Consider the following 22,941-nt stretch of genomic DNA (forward strand, 5'->3'; position numbering starts at 1 on the left):
GGTCCCTTTATTTTTCACTGTATTGACCTCTCAGCCTAGAAGCTACATTTATCATAGACACATATGTACAAAGAAAAATATACTATACATAATGTCCTTCAATACTATCTGTGGTTTCAGGCATTCACTGGGGATCTTGGAACATATCCCATTTGAAAAAGTCAAACTACTGTACACTAGCATCCTCAATGTTACCAGTTAGAAAGAACCTTATATTCTATGGCAGCTAGAAAAATATTGTTAGAAATCAAACCCCAAAATTAATTGTTACAATGGCAAAAGCAAACAGGAGACTTAATTCATAACTGTGAGACATCTCTTATTATGAAGCATCTCCTAGTCTAGAGTCAATACACTGATGTGGAAAGAGTGGAAACCAAATGGAATGCAAGATCTGTATGGATGCCTTGAACGATCTTATAGTCCCCAACTCTGAAACTTCTGGTCCAGCAAAAACAGTTCTGTCCCTCTTAGAAGATGAAGTAGCCTCTACTTGCCCGGAGACAGGACAGAACCTCCCTGGGGTGGGTGCCTCGAGATAACGGTTGTACTTCTCAAGATCTTGCTCAGCTTATTTTCACTGTATCTAGACCAATAACTCTGGTCAGGTCTCAGTATGAGAGAAGTATATTCTGCTCCAGGAGAAAATAACTTACACCTGAAATATTGGTCGACCAAGTAAAATATGTACTGATAAGAACAATGAAAAGTATGTCAGAATGTATATTAAGTATGCTGAGGCAGAGGGAACAGACTCTAAGCCTACACAAGGAAAAACTGAACTGGCATGTGGTCATGGAGCTATTTCCTTATGTTTCAGGATTTAATATTTCATCAATGATACATACAGGCAGTTTTCAGATACACTTTTGCGATACTCCCTTGAAAGTTTCACTATATAATGACAAAATGTCATGAAATAGGGATGAAAGAACTTGTTCATATAAGGATTCAGGAGGCTCAGAGAATCAGGCAAGTTATGTTTACCAGAAAAGCACAGAGGATACACATTTCACTAAGACAATTAAAACAACAACAACAACAACAACAAAAACCCTGCACCATTGGGCAGGCACATGGTGGTGAGTGTCCTCTTTATGTCAGGTTTGATGGTGAGAGATATCTCCATAGACTAGGCTCTGTAGAGTGGAGTGATAATATGATGCAATTTTTGAACAGCAGAAATTCAGTGTTGATCCTTAACCATTAGAGGCACTGTAACATAAACATCAGAATGGGCGGAAAAGCTACTGTAGGAACTCAGAAACAAGTCCATGGCATTGGTTAATAAAATGTGTGTGTGTGTATGTGTGTGTTTTTCTTTCCAAATGGGTCTTAAATGTGATTTATTAAATACACCTTGTAAGAAAAGTTGAAATATATATTGAAATATATATTTTAACTTTCCTATAATATATATATTTATATATATTGAAATATGTATATTTCAACTTTTCTATTATATATATAATAAATTATTATAAAATATTGTGTGTGTATACACACACACACACACACACACACACACATACACATATGCATCACAGAATAGAATAGGTACACATTCTAATCCCTGAAATTACAGGGTAGTCAATGTGTTTTTCAAGTGGCTTCATTGATACATATTATAAGATGCATTCTTTTGGGTCGCCTGAGTGGCTCAGCCAGTTAAGTGCCTGACTTTTGATTTTGGCTCAGGTCATGGTCTCATGGATGATGAGACGGAGTCCCATGTTGGGCTCTGAGCTCAGCGGTGAGTCTGCTCAGGAATATCTCCCTCTGCTCCTTCCCCCACATGACCTCTCTCTCTCCCAAATAAATAAATCTTCATTTTTTAATGCATTTTTTGGATAGTTGATACACAAAGTTACATTAGTTTTAAGTGTACAACATTGTGATTCAATGCTTTTGCACAGTGAAGGAAACTATGAACAAAACAAAAGGCAATTAGCTAAATGGGAGAAGATATTTGCAAATGATATATCCAATAATGGGTTAATATCCATAATATATAAAGAACTTCTACAACTCAACACCAAGGGGAAGGGGAGAGAAAAATAAGCCAGAGGACCTGAATAGACATTATTCCAAAGAAGACACAGATGGCTAACAGAAACATGAAAAAATGTGCTCAGCATCACTCATCATCAGGGAAATGCAAATCAAAACTACAATAAGATATCACATCACACCTGTCAGAATGGCTACCCTCAAAAAGACAAGAAAAAAATAAGTGTTAGTGAGGGTGTAGAGAAAAGGAAATCCTGTATACCATTGTTGTGAATGTAAATTGGTGCAGAAAACAATGTGGAGGTTCCTCAAAAAATAAAAAATAGAAATAGCATATGAGCTGGAAATTACACTGATGGATATTTAGCCAAAGAAAATAAAAATACTAATTTGAAAAGATATGACCACTCCTAACCATGAGATCTTAACCATGAAAAATGAGTAGGCAACTAGGCAATGGTCTTACTTTTACAAACCAAGATAGAAGAGTTGGTGAGAAACAGACTGACTTTAGATACGACAATGGGAAATTATAAGTCCTCGCTCATTTCCAGGTCTGAGCCTATCTTAAGGTCTAGAGCCCAGAAAATGAAAGCAAGACATAGTCTCCTTGTAAAAACACCCAGAAAACCCACTATGCCACTATTCTATAAATATTTTCCCACTCTTTTCTCAAAGATATCTGCAACCAGTTATCTGAGCAATTGTATACTGGAGAAAAATGAATACTTAAGGCATTTGATGGCTATTAGTCCGGATAATAAGGAACCTGAAAGTTGTCATGGCCCCCTAGTTAGAGTGAGGGTCTTATGGATGCCAAACACAAATGTAATCCTAGCCCAAAAGTCTCTAACAGTTCGTCCAATATTTCTGAGTGTCTAAGTGCCATTCATTTTCTCAGGTCTTAAATGTTCAATTGATACAGGTATATTGAGCCACAAATAGAACCTTCATATGTATTTTCTGATGTGAGGAAGTATCACCAGGAAAATAAATCATAATTCATCATATTCTAGGGTCACTCTCAATGACAGAAAGGATGGAGGGATGGTGACCCCAACAAACCTCAATCAAAACCAGGTAGATCAAGCTGAATGATATGGACTACCTTAAGTGCAACAAATAGTTGGGCCTCAAACTCAGTTTTCTTCCAGTTATGAGGTTTTCATGAGCACTAACCAACAGAGAAGCTGGCACTTAATGTGCTACAACTGGTCTGGTAAATGTTTTTTTTTTTTTTTTTTTTTTTTTTTTTTCTGTACTCATCAGTAAAAAGGATCAAACACATGAAGGAAAAACAGGACCCTTTACTATCTTCCCCAGGGCTATGTTCATTTTCCTTCTGTCTGTTACTATATAGTCCACTTGGACTCTTCTCATCCAGACCAGGGATTGGCAAACTGTAGCTCAGGAGCCAAATCTAGCCTGCATCTTTATATTTATGAGCTAAGAATGATTTTTTTGTTTTGTTTTGTTTTGTTTTGTTTGTTTTTTTTACATTTTAAAGGAACATAAAAGAAGACAAAGTAAACAAAATATGACAGAGATATTTGTGTCCTGCAAAACCTAAATATATACTGTCTGGTCCTTACAGACAAAGTTTGTCAAATTCCAACCTGGACACTAGTATAATATCTTTCTTTGCTGCTTTATTTAATAATAAACATACATACAGTTTTCTCTGTATTAGTCAGTGGTGCCTTTTAAAAAAAATCTTTAAAAATATTAACCCAATTCCCACAATAATCTATGAAGATGAGTCCTGTTAATATCTTTATTTTACAGATGATAGAGTTGATAAGGCTCAGAAGGATTATGTGACTTGTCAACTCATATAGCTAGTAAGGGCTGGAGTCAGGATTAAAACCTAGGTTTATGGCTTCAAATTTTCTTTCTTTAATGCTCATTCCATAATTGAAAACATGTATTAGGTGCTTAACATTCTTATGATCAAGTTGAGAATTTGAGAGCAAATAAAATAAAAAAAAATACTTAACGGAAAATGATTCAAACAAGTACATGGATACATGAAGCTTTCAAATGAAGCAGCATCCTAGTGAACTTCTGTCAGATTAGTATTTCTAATATGAAAATAAGCATTAGAATTTGTGAAATATAGTATGAGAATAGATGAAAGAATGGAATTCTTATTACTCACCCAGCATTACCACAATCTGTTGTTTTATTTGGTGAGATGAATTGAATGATGAATTGGGTTAATCTCTGTAGTGACATCGCTCTTTGTTACTTACCTGTAGATTAAGAACATACAGGGGCACCTGGCCGGCTCAGTTGGTGGAGCGTGAGACTCTTGGTCTCGGGATTGTCAATTCAAGCCGCATGTTGGGTGAAGAGAACACTTAAAAATAAAATCTTTAAAACAAAAAAAGATGTCAGATGTCCAGATCATAGGTACATTAATATTACTCTATTTTGGTAATGGGGAAAAGGAGGATTTTTAGCAACAGAAGTTTGGACTTGGGTTCACAGGTGTAATCTGTATTGGAAAGTCAATAATTTATTAAAATATCTAATAACATCGCTAACTGGAAATTCCTGCCATCTCATAAGTGGGAAAATAATGTCTAAGGCTCTCTTATTTCTCAATTTGCCACAATTTTTAAAATCATACATTTTTTTCCTACTGGGAACTATAGAATGGCAAAATTCCCATTCAGTAACATAGAGTGTCTTCCCTTTGCTTTTTATAACCAATTTGTCCTCTTGAGGGGAGAATGTTTTAAAGCATAATCCTTCTACTCAATTCTGAGTTTAATCTCGTAAGTGACTTTAGAAGCTTTGTGAAAAGGAACACATAATAGATCCTGGCATAACAAGCATACCAACATAGAAACCGAGTTCTAAATCAGAAGAAAATGAAAAGACTGTATGTGAAATATATTTTTACGAATACTAGACAGAATTATTGATATAAACTGCCTTATTTAGAGTTGTCTAATAAATATGTAACTTCAGGCAGTACTGAAACCTGATAAACACTTGTTCATTAAAATCATGATGATGCTTTGTTGGAGATTAAGGCATCTCCATTTTGCACTGGTGCCATGAAAGCAAATCAGCTTGTTTGTTGCCCCTCAATTCCTCAATCTCTTTCATATAAGGGTTTTTACCCGTCTGATGGTTGTCAGAGTTCATATATGGCAAAATAATTCTTAAAATATGACACTGAGTCTATTTTATTATTCCTCTTAAAGTAGGTCTTTTTTTTTTTTTAAAAAAAGGTTTTATTTATTTATTTGACAGAGAGAGAAATCACAAGGAGGCAGAGAGGCAGGCAGAGAGAGAGAGGAGAAAGCAGGCTCCCCGCTGAGCAGAGAACCTGATACGGGGCTCGATTCCAGGACCCTGAGATCATGACCCGAGCCAAACACAAAGGCTCAACCCACTGGCCCAGCCAGGTGCCCCAAAGTAGTTATTTCTCTAACCCCCCAAAGATGTTTTAAGATACAGTATTGTCCTTTACATTATCATTTTTTAAAGATTTTATTTATTTATTTGAGAGAGAGAAAACATGGAGGGGGTAGGGTCAGAGGGAGAGAGAGAAGCAGATTCCCTGCTGAACAGGGAGCCCCACATGTAGCTTGATGTCAGGCCCTGAGATCATGATCTGAGTCAAAGGTAGACATTTAATTGACTGAACCACCTAGGCACTCAAAGTCATATCATTTTCAAGAAAGACTCAATATCATTAAGATGTAGCTTGTTCCCAAACTGATCAACAGATTCAATACAATTCCAGTAAAAAAACAAAAAACAAAAACAAAAACTGAAAAGGCCTTTTGTGAGCCTTGAAAAATTTACACTAAAATTTATTTTTAAAATTTTTAAATATATTTTATTTAAGCCAATGTAGCTAAATATTATCATCCATCATGTAACCAAAATAAATATATTGAGATATTTTACATTGTTTTTTTTCTTTTTTATTACGTTCAATTAGCCAACTTAAAGTACATCATTAGTTTCTGATGTAGTGTGTAACTATTAGTTGCATATAACACCTAGTGTTCATCACCACATGTGCCCTCCTTAATACCCATCACCTGGTTACCCCATCCTCCCACTTCCTCCTTCTGTAACCCTCAGTTTGGTTCCTGAAGTCCAGAGTATTTCATAGTGTATCTCCCTCTCTGATTCCTTCCCATTCAGTTTTCCCTCCCTTCTCCATGCTGTTCCTTATGTTCCACATTTGAGTGAAACCTTACAATAATTATCTCCTGCTTGACTTGTTTCACTTAGCATAATCCCCTCCAGTTCCACTCATATTGATGCAATTGGTGAGTATTCATTCTTTCTGATGGCTGAATAATATTCTATTTTATATATGAACCACATCTTCTTTATCCATGCATCCGTTGAAGGACATCTCATCTCCTTCCACAGTTGGGCTACTGTAGACACTGCTGCTATGAACATTGGAATGCATGTTCCCCTTCTCTTCACTACATCTGTATCTTTGTGATAAATACCAAGTAGTGCAATTGCTGGATCATAGGGTAGCTCTATTTTTAGTGCCCTTAGGAACCTCCATACTACTTTCCAGAAAGAGAAATTAAGGGGTTGATTCCAGTTACAATAGCACCAAAAGCCATAAGATACCTGGGAATAAACCTAACCAAAGAGGTAAAGGATCTATACTCTAGAAACTATAGAGCACTTATGAAAGAAATTGAAGAAGACACAAGAGATGGAAAAACATTCCATGCTCATGGATTGGAAGAATAAAGATTATGAAAATGTCTATGCTGCCCAGAGCAATCAACACTTTCAATGCAATCCTTATCAAAATGCCATCGACATTTTTCACATTATCATTGTTATTTGTATTTGCCTTAGAAAATATTCTTCCTTGACTATCTTTTATAACAGCTTAGACTCATCACAGAGTTTATTCTAAGACATAATTAAGAAAAGCCAATAAAATACGACAGTGGAGGAGAAATTTTTTCATGAGCCATTCAGGAGAATTCTAATGGGTCTTTCCAATTCCAAGGAAACACTATTTTCCTTAAAGGCAAGAATGTTCAAGCAAAAAAAAAAAAAAAAAAAAAAAAAGTGCCTGAGGTAAGATCAAGATTGACTATGTAGGTGCCCAGCCCTAGAAAGCTTTCTCTGTTGCAAGTGTGGAATTATGAGAAGACTCAACAAAGTTCAAACCAAGAGTTATTTAAAAAAAAAAGTGATTAACAGAATGTTTAGATGACAGAGAACCAGTGAGTTTTCACACATTAGAAAATCTCGAGACATGCTCTTAATTATAGGATGGGAAAGTAGAAATTCAGAGTCAAGTGTTATCTAACCTAGATTAACCGAATAAAACTAATTCATAAGAATTAGGTTGCATGCTTATTGGACTATGTTTATTTTACTTTATCCACAAATGAATGCCTATTTTTCACCTAAAATTTCTCTACACAATTGATTGGTATCAGTGTTCTCTGCCTCTCTCTGGTGTCTGAAATACACCGGCACAATTAAACAATGTGTCTAGCATTCAACATATTTGTAGCTATTATTATTAAATTATTTTTACGTTAAGTGTTTCTGTGAACAGTTCAGAATTTAAAACAAAACAAAACAAGCATGAAATTGATTGTGCTTTTCCTGTAGACTTACAGTTGCATAAACTTGGGAACATCTTATTAAAACCAGGCCGATAAGTGAGAATTACTGACCTACATTTTTCTGGCATTGCAGAAAACAGGACCAGGTACTAACAATGTAGCAACTTAAGAGCTATGTGCTAATTATAATGTAAATCTTCAGTTGCTATTGTTTATTTTATTGAAAATCCATTGTGTGTGATAATAATACAAAATTTTTTTCATGAGGAAACAATTTAGTTCTCATCTTCTATTTTTTCTCATGTTTTTTTCTCTTTTTGTTACTGCAGTTCTTATGCTCAACTGTTTTGAATTTGCTTTCCTTACTGCCTGAAATCCTGAAGCCAATTCACTGACCTACAAACCTTATTAAATTTCATATATCTTTTCATCATAAACCTAACAATTTTACTGACACACTGTCTTCTCAAGGGCATAAATTATTCCTAGATGGCTTCAAAAAAATAACTTTCACTAAAGTGTTTGCTTTTGCATTTTTTTAATGCAAAACATAGATGGCTGATAAGTGTCACAACAGAACCCAGCATCATCAACACAAGCTTTTAATGCTCTATTTCAAAAAAGCCAAAGGAGAGAGCAAGGAGAAATATCCTAGTTCTACTTCTCTTTTGCTGTTAAATTATTTATGTTCAAATAAGCAACTTATGTTGTTTTAAGTATTTGACACCTGCCATTATAAACATTGGAGATATCATCCAAATTCTAATATTCAACTCTATTCCGGGAGTTTAGAGGAGTTTCAAATGATTTCTTGAGGATTCACATTAAGGCAGTGTCACCCAAAGATGAAAATTGAGTAGTCCAATTTTTGAAGTGCCAAAACCCTGCAGCATAGTAAAGTGACAGTGATTTCTCACTCTAAGGTTGGTGCCAACACACAGTGTCTGCTGGTGTTTGAACTTCTGATTTAACTAAACAGTGTTCAACCTCATTTCTCATTACGGTTTCATATCTATTTCTCTAGCATATGCATGAAGTCTAAGTGTTCATGCAGTTGATTATTCAAGGAGTGAATAAGCATTCTATAAACTATTCCTGCACTTTCTCGTTTTTCATTGCTCACCTTGTTGTTGGAAAAAAAAAAAAAAAGAAAAAGAAAACAACAACAAAACATTGTTGTATCCATTAGCAGATGAGTAGGAATTTAAGGGAAAAAGTTACTAGATAGATTTTCCCCATATAGTAGTTCTGACAGGAGATTTGGAGGCTCAAAACACTGACTAAAATGAATTGAGTAGGCTTTACTTCCATATGTGCTAGGGGTATTGAACACTATCACAAGATATGCTAACTCTGAAAGTTTACAGAAGTGGGATTAAATATTTATATGCTGACTATATTACATTAGGGGCATTAATTCTAAGCTGTTAAATATTTAAGTACCTGGAGTCTTTAGCATGAGGACACTTAATTATGTTTTTCATTACATTTTAGTAATAACAGATATTCTTTGAAAAATTGAGAAAACTTTGAGAAAATTCCATGTGAGTGTGCAAAGTACTTTGCACATATAAATATAGTGTTAATCTCTTTTTGCTACATATTATGATATTTGAATTATAAAAACTTGGTGTGCTTATAGCATGTACAACATTTCTAAATTGGGGTAAAACTACCACTTCTAGGCCCTAGAAAGAAATACAATATGCATACCTAGCCCAGTGCTCACTTACCCCACACCCCATACATGCACAGGGGCATGCATACATATACCATTTGTGTAGAGTGCCTGTTTGAGTCCCATTCTAGAACAGTTTCAGTGTATTTCTTGATATGTCCATGAACTTACATCCAGGAAATCAGGTTGTTATGTTAACCAGGACTCTTCCTTCCTCAGTGTTTGAATCATACTGGAAAAGAACTGCTTCGGTATTATCTAGGTTTCTTCTTTAATCCTTCTCTGTCAGATCTGGGAAAATTTCCTGAACTATTCTGATTCTTAGTTCTGTTATCTGAAAATTACAATAACAAGAGCACTCTCAAAATTAGAGTTAAATGTCCTCATCTGTAGATCCACTGCTGACTCTGGTGACAAATAAATACCAGTTCCCACTTCTGTCTTTAAAACCAGTTACCAGAGGTAAAGTGGGTAGGGAATAGGGGAAACAAGTGATGGAGACTAGGGAGTGCACCTGTTATGATGAGCACCAGGTATGGTATGGAATTGTGGAATCACTATATTCTACACCTGAAACTAATATTACACTGTATGTTAACTAACTGGAATTTAAATAAAAACTTTTTAATGAGTTATAAATAATACATCTTCTAAATTAAGGACAGGAGAAAAATGGGTTTCCCAATATATTTCTCAATACTTTAATACTGCTTTATGTATAATAATAATGTGAGATTAAATGCAGGGTGTTTTTTTTCCACCCTGACTGCTTCTTTTTTTTTTTAAAGATTATTTATTTATTTATTTGACAGAGATCACAAGTAGGCAGAGAGGCAGGCAGAGAGAGAGGAAGGGAAGCAGGCTCCCCGCTGGGCAGAGAGCCCGACGTGGGGCTCGATCCCAGGACTCTGGGATCATGACCTGAGCTGAAGGCAGAGGCTTTAACCCACTGAGCCACCCAGGCGCTCCACCCTGACCAATTCTTAAAACACTGCTACACCAGCCCTGCCAACCATGCAACAACCAGAAAGGTTTTGTTAAACAGACTAACTGATGAAGTCTTATTAGTTAAAACCTGTCCAGAAAGTTTAATATTCAATGAGGGCCATTCTTCTCAATATATCCTTTAAGGAATATCCAAGACTATCAGTGTGGTCCTGCTTATTTACTCTCAGGATGGCACCCTCTTTTAATACAACTGTTTTGTATTTTTCATGAATACTGTTATGGTATCTTCTCTATGGATACATTAAAAGTGTGAAGACTTTAGTTTTTTTTTCTTAATTATTAATAAGTTGAATTGCAATGAGCAATACTACCTCTTTCTACTAACAAATGTTGACAGCTCTGTTAATATCTTATCAAATTTTGTTCAAGTAAGAATAGAAAAAAATAGGAAGAAATTAAATCTAATTACATATTTACCTTATAAATGTAACTGAATAATGCTTATTTTATTTAAAAATGATAATATGATGCTACAAAATGGAAATACATAAATTTAGAAAATAGAAATGTACTTATGAATGAAACATATTCTGAAAAATAAATATGCCAATTCATGTACACATTTTAGATTAAAATTAAATAGGGAGGCCATAAATACATTCAGTGATTTAAACTACTTTAGAGGACCTAAGACAGCAGTGGAGTAGGAGGACCCTAAGCTCCTCTCATTCCAGAAACACAACTAGATAACTATCAAATCATTCTAAATACCCCAGAAATCAACATGAAGACTGACAGAACAAACTTCACAACTAAAGATAGAGAAGAAAGCACATTGAAGAAGGTAGGAAGTACAGAGACATGGTTTCTGGAAGAAGCTAATCACATCACTTGTGTTGCTGCAGGGAGGGAGATCTGGTCACAGAGAAAAAAAGCATGTACACAAGCACCAGAGAGAGCAGCCCACAGAGAAATGCACAAGGCGAATACTTCCCCAAAGCGATTAGCTGGGAAAATGAGAGAGACTGATTTTTCTGAGTCCTTGCAATCAGCAGAGCTTAAAGATAGGAGTTTTGAACATCAGCAGTCTTAGCTGAGATAGAGCCCTGGGGGCACTGCCCCTCCTGGAGAGAAGGCAAGTAAACAACTTGGAGGCAGACAGCATGGAAACAGTGATATGAAAAATGCTTGGGACCCACAAGGCAGATTAGTTGCTCTTCTTGGAGTGCCTCCAGGGAGGTGGTGTGCATGTGTGGAGGGGTCCTTTCTGGGACAAAGTTGCTGGATGAGCCATTTCCCTATCCTGCCTCTCATCATAAATGTAGTCACCTGTGGTAAGCCACACACCATTAACACTGAATGCATAACTTTTTAAAACCAATCCCATAACCCTGTGCTCTGACAGGACTGCTCTTCTTGGTCAACCTTGTCTCAGTCTTAGCATGGTGGGCCCCTTCCCCAGAAAACCAGCAGAAACCCTTGTCCACACCACATCTCCTGACCAGAGATTTCTGCAGGGCTTCAGTTGTCGTGGTAGTATCAGGTCCCAATTAACAAGCAGACTAGAACACATCTAGTTAAAACTTGCTACATTCTGGGGGCACCTGGGTGGCTCAGTGGGTTAAAGCCTCTGCCTTTGGCTCAGGTCATGATCCCAGGGTTCTGAGATCGAGCCCGGCATTGGGCTCTTTGCTTAGCAGGGAGCCTGCTTCCCTTCCTCTCTCTCTCTGCCCACCTCTCTGCCTACTTGTGATCTCTGCCTGTCAAATAAATAAATAAATAAATACTTGCTACATTCAGGCCAAGGATCAAATACTGCCCACTATAGGCAAGGAGAGTCTCTACAGATGACAGAGCAACCTAAACCCAATAGTAGAGTACACACAGGACACACCAGAGACAATGTATAATCTCTTCTTCATAAAGCTATTACTCTCAGGAGTAAGAAACATAATGGGCTTTTCTCCCTTTGCAGAGAAGAGGGCAGAGACTTGGACAGAATTCCAAAAGGGAGGAATTCATCCCAAATGAAAGAACAATATAAGGTCATGGCTAGAGATCTAAGTGAAACAGATACAAGTAACATTCATGATAGAGAATTTAAAGCAACAATCATAAGAATACTCACTAGGCTTGAGGAAAGAATGGAATACTTCAGAGATAAAAGAGTTAAAAAGCAATCAGAAATGAAAAATACAATAACTGAGATTCAAAACAGATTTGTGTAATGAGCACAAGGATGGGAGAAGCAGAGGAAGGAATAAGGGATATAGGAGATAAAATAATGGAAAATAATGAAGCTGAACAAAAGAGAAAATTATGGAACATGAGAATAGGTTTAGGGAATTCAGTGACTCCAACAAACATAGTAACATCTGTATTATAGGGGTCCCAGAAGAAGAAGAGAGAGAAAAGGAGCAGAAAATTTACCTAAGGAAATGATAGCTGAGAACTTCCCTAATCTGGGAACGAAATCAGACATCCAAATCCAGGAGGCACAGAGAACTTCCATCAAAATCAATAAAAGCAGGCCAACACCAAGACACAGAGATAAAGAAAAAATCCTAAAACCAGCAAGACAAGGAAGTCCCTAACTTACAAGAGATCCATAAGGCTAGCTGCAAACCTCTCAACAGAAACTTGGCAAGCCAGAAGAGAATGACATGATATATTCAAAATGCTGAAAGGGAAAAATCCACAGCCAGGAATACTCTATCCAGCATTCAGAATAAAATTCAGAATAAAAAGGAAAACTAAAGCATTTCCCAGACAAACAAAAACTAAGGGGAGTTCATGACCACTAAACCATCCCTGCATGAAATATAAAGGGGACTCTGAGTGGAAAGGAAAGACCAAAAATGACAAAGACAAGAAAGGGACAGAGAAAATCTCCAAAAACACTTAGCTTAATATCCTCTAGGTCCATCCATGTTGTTTCAGATAACAAGATTCCATTTTTTTATGGCTGAGTAATATATATGAAATATATACCACATTGTTTTTATCCTTTCATTTGTTTTTATCATTTCATTTATCATTTCATTTGTGAATGGACAAGGATTTCACTCATATGTAGAATTCAAGATATGAAACAAACAAAAATAAAGAAGGGACAAGAAAACACACTCAAATAACAGAGAACAAACTGGTGGTTGCCAGAGGAGAGGTGTTTGGGAGGGATGGATGAAATAGATAAAGGTGATTAAGAGTACACATATCATGATAAACACTAAAAAAAGTATAGATGTGTTGAATCATTATATTCTACACCTGAAACTGATAAGCGCTGTATGTTAATTATTGTATGTTACTGTATGTTAATAATTATTAAGTAATTATTATTACTTTAAAAAAATCACACAAATAGAATACAGACTTGAAATTCTTTGAGCAAACAAAACTAGTGTAGTCATACAAGTAAAACTTAGTTTATTTTCTAAGACAAGTGAGGCTAATCTGATCTGGTTACTTCTTGCTTATATCTCAAAACATCATAAGTGAAACTTAAAGTATTTCCCCAAATCAATATGAAGTAATCACTAACCAACTCCCTTAAATTTAAGAAAATTCAAATATTGCAACCAATCACAGTGAAGAGTAAGTAAGCAGTCACAGCCTCTATACTATATAAGTTGCTTTATAACGGTATAACTCTGGGGCTCCCTGAACATGGCATTGGCAAGAACAAGCACCTGGGAAAGGAGGCAAAAAGGGAACCAAGAAGAAAATGGTTGATCTGTTCTCTAAGAAAGATTGGTATGATGTGAAAGCACCAGTTTTGTTCGATATAAGAGATATTGGGGGAAAACAGAAATATTGGAAAAACACTAGTCACAAGAATGCAAGGAACCCAAATCACATCTGATGGGTTCAAGGGTCCTGTTTTTGAAGTAAGCCTTGCTAATCTGCAGAATTATGAAAAAGCACTTAGAAATTAAATTTAATTACTGAGGACATTTGGGGTAAAAACTACCTAATTTCCATGGCATGGATCTTACCTGGACCAAATTATGCTCCATCGTCAAAAAAAGGCAGCCTATGACCGAAGCTCATGTTGATGCCAAGATTATTGATGGTGATTTGCTTTGTTTACTTTGCATTGATCTTACTAAAATAAATAAATAATACATACATGCATACATACATACATATGAAATAATCAGAGTCGGAAGGCCTCTTAATGCTCAGCATCAACAAGTCTGCCAATTTTGGAAAAAGATGCCAGAAATCATGACTCTAGAGGTGTAGATAAATGACTTGAAAAAAAAAAAAAGAAAGAAAGAAAAAAGAAAAAGTGGTTAATAAAGTGATACAAGCAAGCATGAAGAAAAGACATAGAAAAGGATTGCCAGTCTATTTCCACTTCACGATATCTTTGCTAGAAAAGTAGAAATGCTGAAGAAGCCTAAGTTTGAATTGGGAAAGATCATGAGGCTTCACGGTGAAGCTAGTAGTTCTGGAAAATATGCTGCAGGTGAGATACATGTTAAAGTTGAATGAGCTGATATCAGGATATGAGCCATCAGTTCAAGAATCTAATTAAATTCAGACCTTTAATGGTGACAAATAAAAAATCTTATTTGTGATGCTTAAAATATATCTATAACTCTGAACCTAATACCATATTTTGGTTTGAATGCTCCTGGTTTGCAAACTATCTTTTTGGCATGTACACAATAAACTTTTTCTAATTACTACTTCAATAATTTGTTGGTTTTATTTCTGCATTTTGTTTCCCTCCAAATTTTTGACAGCCATGCAGACAGAGACTTCATGGATAGGAGAAGTTCCCTTATAAATATCAAGACAGCTCCCCTGTCCTTTCTGCCATGTGAGGTGACAGCAAAAGACAACTGTCTAGGAAGCAGTTTCTCACCAGACAACCGAATTCCAGGCAATATGATCCTGGTCTTCCCAGAATCCAGAACACCTTGCCTCTAAACTACATTGCCTGCCCTACCTGATGCAGACTGCTGGGTCAGACACATTCCTTTACAGTTTTAATGTCCCCATAAAAGCTATCAGAGGGATGTTTGGATGGCTTAGTTGGTTAAGTCTGAACCATTTCAGCTTTTATTTTTTTATTTATTTTATTTATTTATTTTTATTTTTATTTATTTTCATTAATGCCCCCATAAAAGCTATCAGAGGGATGCCTGGGTGGCTTAGATGGTTAAGCCTGAACCATTTCGGTTCAGGTCATGATCTCAGTGTCCTGAGATCAACACCCATCAGGCTCCATATTCAGCATAGTGTCCGCTTGAGATTCTCCCTCACCTCTGCCTCTGTCCCTCCCCCTGCTCATGCTCTCTATCTCTCCTTAAAATAAATAAATAAAATCTCTTTTTAAAAGCTATCAGATGACATGTTACAGTCCTGTTGTGTCTGATTTGCATTAAGAAGCCTTTAACCCTTTAAAGATAATTTTGGTGGTATTTATGCTTTCATTGATTTAACATGCTTCATCTGCTCTATGCCAATAATTTGAATAAATTTGCATGCATGTTTAAGTCCTTAAAGAAATAGAATAAATTAGGTATCTATATCATCTCTATATACATTTAGGCAGAGAGACTTAGATAAAATTATTTTCTAAGATCACAAGTAGTGAGCCTATAGCATTTGTTCTTTATAGTATAACACACATTTCTCTGTCCTACTCCATTAGATTATTAAGTTATTTAATTAAAAGGAGTGATTTTGATTTCTGAAAAATATATTTATATATTTTGTGGGATTTCTGAAAAATATATTTATAAACTGGAATGTTTTTATGGGTTATAAGGGCTTTGAGTACAGGATGCTCCACCAATGTATAAGTATTTTCTAGAAATATTGAATAACACAATTATCTGAAAGTAGTAGATGTATTCATGATCTGCACAAACTGAGTGATCATCTACTTAGGACTTTTCCCATCAAAGCAATTTTCTGGGAGGAATAAATGGAAAACATGCCCCACCACCTTTTCAGTGCATCTCACATCTTGGTAGTCATTACTTTTTCATAAGCAATTTAAGTAACTGCCTAGGACATTTCTCTCAAGTATTCATAGATGATTTTAAGTGTATTTTATTTATTTTTTCCAAATTTTTATTTAAATTCCAGTTAGTTAACGTACAATGCAATATTAGTTTCAGGTATAGAATTCAGTGATTCATCACTTATATACAACACCCAATGCTCATCACAACAAATGTAATTTTTAAATAAAGATAACCTGAAATTATCACTTAAAAGGGAGGTAATAATTGTTACTTAGATCTGTGTCAAAAAAGTTAATAGGCTTCTCATATTAAAAAAAGGCAATGCTTCATAAATATGTTTTACATATTCATTTATATATTATTTATGTATTTTATATATATATATATAAATAAATTCAGAGACAATATTTAAATATTTTCAACCCCAGTGCTTGTTTTTCAAATTTTAAAAGATATATAAAATACATTGAAGATAGTAAAGATCACCTCAAAATCCAACACTTTGAATGTAAACATGTTAATTTTTTTAACTGTTTATTATGGATTTTGTTATAGACATAACTGGGATTATACAACCATGTGTGGTATTTTTATTATTTTATTATTTTGTTAATTTATTTATTTAATTAATAAATTAATTTTATCAACATTGATTTATTGATATGCCATCAACTATATGTATATAATTACATCTGATATCTACTTAATCTAGTTCTAGATTCTCTATGCTTTTTTTATCTTTCCATTTTTGTTCCTAATATCCTATTAATTTTATTAGGATGTTCAGCTATTCTAGTGATGATTTTCTAATACTATATACAAATTTTATATACACATACATACGTAAAATCGATCTATACTTTCTTTTTATGGACTACTTTTATTTGATTTTTGTATTAAACTTTCATATACTGATAAAACCACATCAAAAATATTTCTGTATTAAAACCTCTCATGCAAGAGATGCCATGCCAGAAACCACATCATTGAGCAAATGAATAAACAAACAAACAAAAAAATATGGATACCCATTACACTCTTCTTTCTATATATGTATCTATAGGTTTAAAAATATTTTAGTGGGGGGTGTGAAATGGGTAAAGTGATTGAAAGATATAAACTAAGGCATGGAAATATGATGTTTAACATTGTAACTAGTTAATAATACTGTATTGCATATTTGAAAGTTGCTAGGAGAATAGATCTTGATTTTCCCTCACAAGAAAAAAAAAAACTTCTATAACTGTATGGTAATTAATATTTACTAGATGTATTGCAGTGATCATTTTATAAATATCAAATTTCTACATTGCACACCTAAGATTAATATATGTCAATTATACTTCAAATTTTTAAATAAATGAATAAATAAGTAAAACTTTTTAAAAATTCCATGATTTTCAATGTCCAGAAATGTAAAGATCATTTATCATGTTTTATTAAGATGAGGTAAAACTCAGCTGTGTAGTTCATTTTCAGTGATCTAAACATATATCCACTTATGCAGTAATTAGTCTATTCAAGTTTTCCATTTTTTCTCTTAGGTTCAATTTTGGTAGTTTTAAATTATCCATATGTAATTCTTTTCTCAATATATTTTTTCAAGATATTTGAATAATGCTGCCAAGAGCTGCTAGTATTAATATTTTATTATTCTATTGACCTGTACGTGTGATTATGTTTCCTTTAACATTTTTTCTATTTTTACTCTTTTCATTTTCCTTGACCAAGAAAATCTACTCTACAGACATTCATACACATTCACTTCATACATTTTTTTTATTTTTGACTCCTAATTTCTAATGTTGTAATAAATGTCTTCTTACTTTATATTGACATCCTCCTAAATTCTTTTTTTTTTTTTTTTAAGATTTTATTTATCTATTTGACAGACAGAGATCACAAGTAGGCAGAGAGGCAGGCAGAGAGAGAGGAGGAAGCAGGCTCCAGGCTGAGCAGAGAGCCCGATGTGGGGCTCGATCCCAGGGCCCTGGGACCACGACCTGAGCTGAAGGCAGAGGCTTAACCCACTGAGCCACCCAGGTGCCCCGATATCCTCCTAAATTCTTAAAGTAAATACTTTTTTTTAAAAAGTCCTCATTAAAAAACTGATGGTTACCAAGCTGGAGGTGGGTGGGGGTGGGTGAAAGAGGTAATGGGGATTAAGGAGGGCACATGTGGTGAGAGGGCACATGTGATGAGCACCAGGTGTTGTATGGAAATGCCGAATCACATTACTGTACACCTGAAACTGATATTGCACTGTATGTTAACTACCTGGAATTTGAATAAAGTCTTTAAAAAGAAGTTCTCATTGCTTTGAATAACTTAGGAACACCATAAGGCAGGGACATCATGAATTTTAAATTTACACAGCAATACAAGTTTTGTAGTCCCCTATACGTAAAAAGTATTATTATAAAGTGTTCTTTTTCTCATTATTTAACAAGATACTTTTATTGCCATGCTGAAATCATAATTACATCATTAACACTTAATGCTACATAAAGTTATTCTTTGTTTACTTTCTTTAATCTTTCAACCAATTTAATCTACTCTTAATGTTTGCACTCCTTCTTTTATAATTTCTGGTAATGTATGTCTCACTCCTTTTCAGACTTAGGCATTTTGTTTTCAATTTATTTATTTTTAAATTACAACTTTCTCCATTTTACACTGACTTTATAACTTTCCTTTTAATAGATCCACTCATTTGACATTAAATGCAATAACTGTTAACATTCATTTTTTTTCTTTGTATTATTATACGCCTGCTACTTGAGTCCCCCCCCCCCAAATTGACCAATTTTTAGGATTCTTGGTAACCTCACCAAATGGGCATTTACTTCAGTTTTCCTTGGATGATTTGAAGAGTTTGTTCCATTTCTCCTTCTTTCATTAGTCATATTTCCTGATACACTTAGGTTTATACTATCTTAATAATACACATAGGTTTATACTACCTTATTTTTTTAATTGAAGACTCCATTTTATAAAGTTTTTATTTAAATTCCAGTTAGTTAACATACAGTATTATATTAGTGTCAGATGTACAATACAGTGATTCAACAGTTCCATACAAGACCCAGTGCTCATCACAAGTGCCCTCTTTAATCCCCATCACTTATTTCACCCACCTTCCCCACCCAACTCCCCTCTGTTAATCATCAGTTTGTTCTCTACTAAGAGATGTGTCTTGGTTTGCCTCCCTTTCTTTTTTTTCACCTTTGCTCATTTGTTTTGTTACTTAAATCCCACATATGAGTGAAATCATATAGTATTTTTCTTTCTCTGACTGACTTATTTCACTTAGCATAATACTCTCTAGCTCCATCATGTCACTGCAAATGGTAAGATTTTGTTCTTTTTTATGGCTGAGTAATATTCCATTAAATTTATTTACATAGACACACAAACATGCACACACACAGACACACACACATACATCATCATCATATATGATGATGTATATATTAGATATATATACCTATATATATACTACTTCCCTTCTGCTGTACATAATGATATATATATGATGATGTGTATATATCTATCTATTTATATGTCATGTATATTTTGATGTTCTGTGAGGTGCACCCAAATTAAGAATTGTTATGTCTCCTCGGAGAATTGACCCTTTTATTATTATGTAATGTCTTTCTTTATCCCTGGTAACCTTTGATAATTCCAATCTCCGTTATGTCTGGTTCTGATGTTTGTTCTGTCTCTTCAAGTTGTGTGTGTGTGTGTTTGTGTGTGTTTCCTTCTCATACGCCTTGTAATTTTTTTTTTCCTTAATAGATAAACGTGATTTATTGGCTGAAGGTGATTGCTGCAATAGGCCCTTGGTAATGCGGTGGTAAAGTATGGGGTGAGTGAAAGCATTCTGTGGTCCTAAGATCAGGTCTAGGTATTTTGGTGAGCCTATTTCTATTTCTCTGGGTTCTTCATATTTTCTCAGCTCTGTTTTTGTTTTTGTTTTTCTTCCCCTTGATTCAGATAGGATGGCTCAAGTGTGTTATAGTTGGGCTTCATAGGTTCTCAGCTCTGTTTTTGTTTTTGTTTTTCTTCCCCTTGATTCAGATAGGATGGCTCAACTGTGTTATAGTTGGGCATTTTCCTTCCTCTAGATTAGTTGGTCTGTGATAAAACCCCAGCAGGTTAAGTTCTGGCTAAACAGTTTCTCCTGAAGGAAGGTCTTGTTAAGAAAAACAGAGTGCTCTGGTATATTTCAAGATGGTTCTTTTTCCCTATCTCCTGCTAGAAACAGGAGATATTTCTCTGATATTTACTTCGGGAACCTGATTAAAATCCTAGAGGCAAATTGCACAGGAAAGTAGAAGTCCTCCTATCCCATAATTGGGTTATCCTGAAGTTTTTAACTCTTAGAACTGTCCACACTGAGCCTCCAGCAATTTATCAATTCCAGTTCAGGCCCTCCTACTTACCACTGGTTCCACAGAAGTTTCTGGTCCTGAACGTCAGCTCTGGTAAGTTCTTATTTCCTATATTTGCCTTTCTGTCTCTCCAATCCTGAACACAGTAGTTTGTCTAGTTTGTCATATGTCCTCCCTTCTCTTAAGGATCCAAGAACAATCGTTGATTTTTTTCAGTTTGTTCAGCTTTTTACTTGTCAGTGTGGAATGGCAAATTCCAAGCTATTTAAATGCAGAACCAGAAACCAACTCTAATTAATGTAATTTTATATTTCAAAGTAATTTTGTTAAGAACCAAACAAAAATTTAATTTTGTGTTCCATTCAACTCTAATCTTTTAATAATTCTATTCCTCTAGCACTCCTACTTTATGATTCTCTTGAAAGTCAGCTGGAGCCCTTCAGATTAAGAGCTATTAAAAAAAAAAAAGCTGTTCTGATAATTAAAACTCCTGTTGAGTGTTTGAAAACATCCTTTGTATCTGGGATCTCAAAGTGATAAGCAGCAAACATGCTTTGTCCTGTCTGTGATTCAAATACAGCCATCAACCCCCTTCTAGAAATTTGGGAAGACTATTCTTTCATGTTCTATCCCATTTTCACTGGCTCAGTGTAGATTAGACTATCAAATAAATACTCAACTTTTTCTTAGCCTTTTGAGGGTCAAAAAGACCTAGCTCAGCAACTGCAAGGTCATTATAGTTGTTTTTTCCCAAAGTCCAGAGGCTTTGTGTGTGTGTGAGGAGGAAGAGAATTTTCTTTGGCAAGTTTTGCTTTTGGATTCAGAATCCGTTCTTCATTTGACTATCTCTCCTGTAAATTCCTGTAAACAGTGAATACCGGAACTTTAAAAGAGTTTAATTCCTCACTTGCAGGCAGTTGCCTTGGCTCAAAAAAGCTTAAAATTAAGAAGAAAAAAAAAAAGTATCTTTTTTCTATTTTTTTTTTTTCTCCAGAAAACAGCTTGTTGTGAGGAGTGCTAAATAAATGATTAATGGGTGATAACATTTAGCCTAAGCAGGGGGTGAAGGAAGAAGGAACTAGAACAATCCATACGACTACTTTTAGGAGAATCAAAGGTGTTAGCTTCAAAAACAGGAAAAGTCGTACATACTTGGCTTAGTTAATTTTAGTGACATAATTTTTCTTCAGTTCTTCAAACTTTCATGAAGATGATAAAGAGGACAGTATAAAAAAGGAAAACTACCTTAAGTCTACCTTCTACAAGGACAGGGCTGTTATTATAAACAGTATAGGGTAAGGTTGGTCTTTACATATGTGTGCTTGATATTCTTCCATCAAGAAGCAAAGTTATTTTGTATATAATATTTGAAGCTAGCCTATGCAAAAACCCAGATATCAATCTTATGAGGGTCTAAAATTTCGATCTATTTATGCATCTCTCCCATAGTTTGAGTCTCAATAGGAAAATTATTTAGTCCAATTGGATAAGAGCATAATTTCTTCTGGAAATCCTCTATGACTATTCATTTCACAGCCAATTTTTATCACGAGTTGGGTTATATTGATTGAAGTTTATATTTTATGAAAATAACAAAGGCTGAAATATTATAGGGTAGCATATTAAAGTGGTAGAAGTTTCACTAATCATTTGTCAAGCAGGAAGTTCAGCTGGTGTTGCTTAATGAACATTGTGGCATTTAACCAGGCTGATCATACTAGGGAACCACAAAAGAAGACTAAGAAAGGACTTATCAATACATTTTTTTTTTAATCCTTCAATTTCTATTTCTTTTTCTTTCTCTTTGGATTTAACATAGCTCTCTAGCATCCAGGTAGGAAATGCTATTTCCTATTGTTTAAGGATTTTTCTTTTCTTTCTTTCCTTTTTTTTTTTTTTTAAATAAAATTTTGTTTATTTATTTATTTATTTATTTACACAGAGAGAGCACAGCAGGGGGGACAGCAAGCAGAGGAAGAGGAAGAAGCAGATTCCCCACCGAGCAGGGAACCCGATTCAGGACTGGATCTTAGGATGCTGGGATCATGACCTGAGCTGAAGGCAGACACTTAATGACTGAGTCACCTAGGCACCCCTAGGACTTTTCTTCATATAAATTTTCAATGAATGTCCTCATTTGTTGCATAGCAAATGAGGCATGAGGACATAGCAGCAAGGCAATGTTAAAAGACATGCCATGGAATTGTAGAAAAAAAGTTAACTATCAAGACATTATTCTTTCAAAAGGTGGTCCTGCTGGAAAGGAGTTAATGGGTTTCTTGGTAGAGACGGTAAAGTTGGTAAAGTTCAGAGAAATGATAGTCAATAACGTAAGG

General features: G+C 34.9%; 1 pseudogene across 1 annotated transcript in view; it reads left to right on the plus strand.

The window, feature by feature from the left end:
* Window positions 1-14,721, plus strand: part of LOC308352081 (small ribosomal subunit protein eS1-like) — a 117,316-nt pseudogene extending 102,595 nt beyond the window's left edge. The window contains exon 2 of the transcript in view: window positions 13,854-14,721. The product of the transcript in view is annotated as a small ribosomal subunit protein eS1-like (transcript). The remainder of the gene's footprint in view (window positions 1-13,853) is intronic.
* Window positions 14,722-22,941: the final 8,220 nt, after the last annotated feature.

This window comes from Martes martes (genome assembly GCF_963455335.1).
Source record: "Martes martes genome assembly, chromosome: 1".
NCBI classification, from domain to species: Eukaryota; Metazoa; Chordata; class Mammalia; order Carnivora; family Mustelidae; genus Martes; species Martes martes.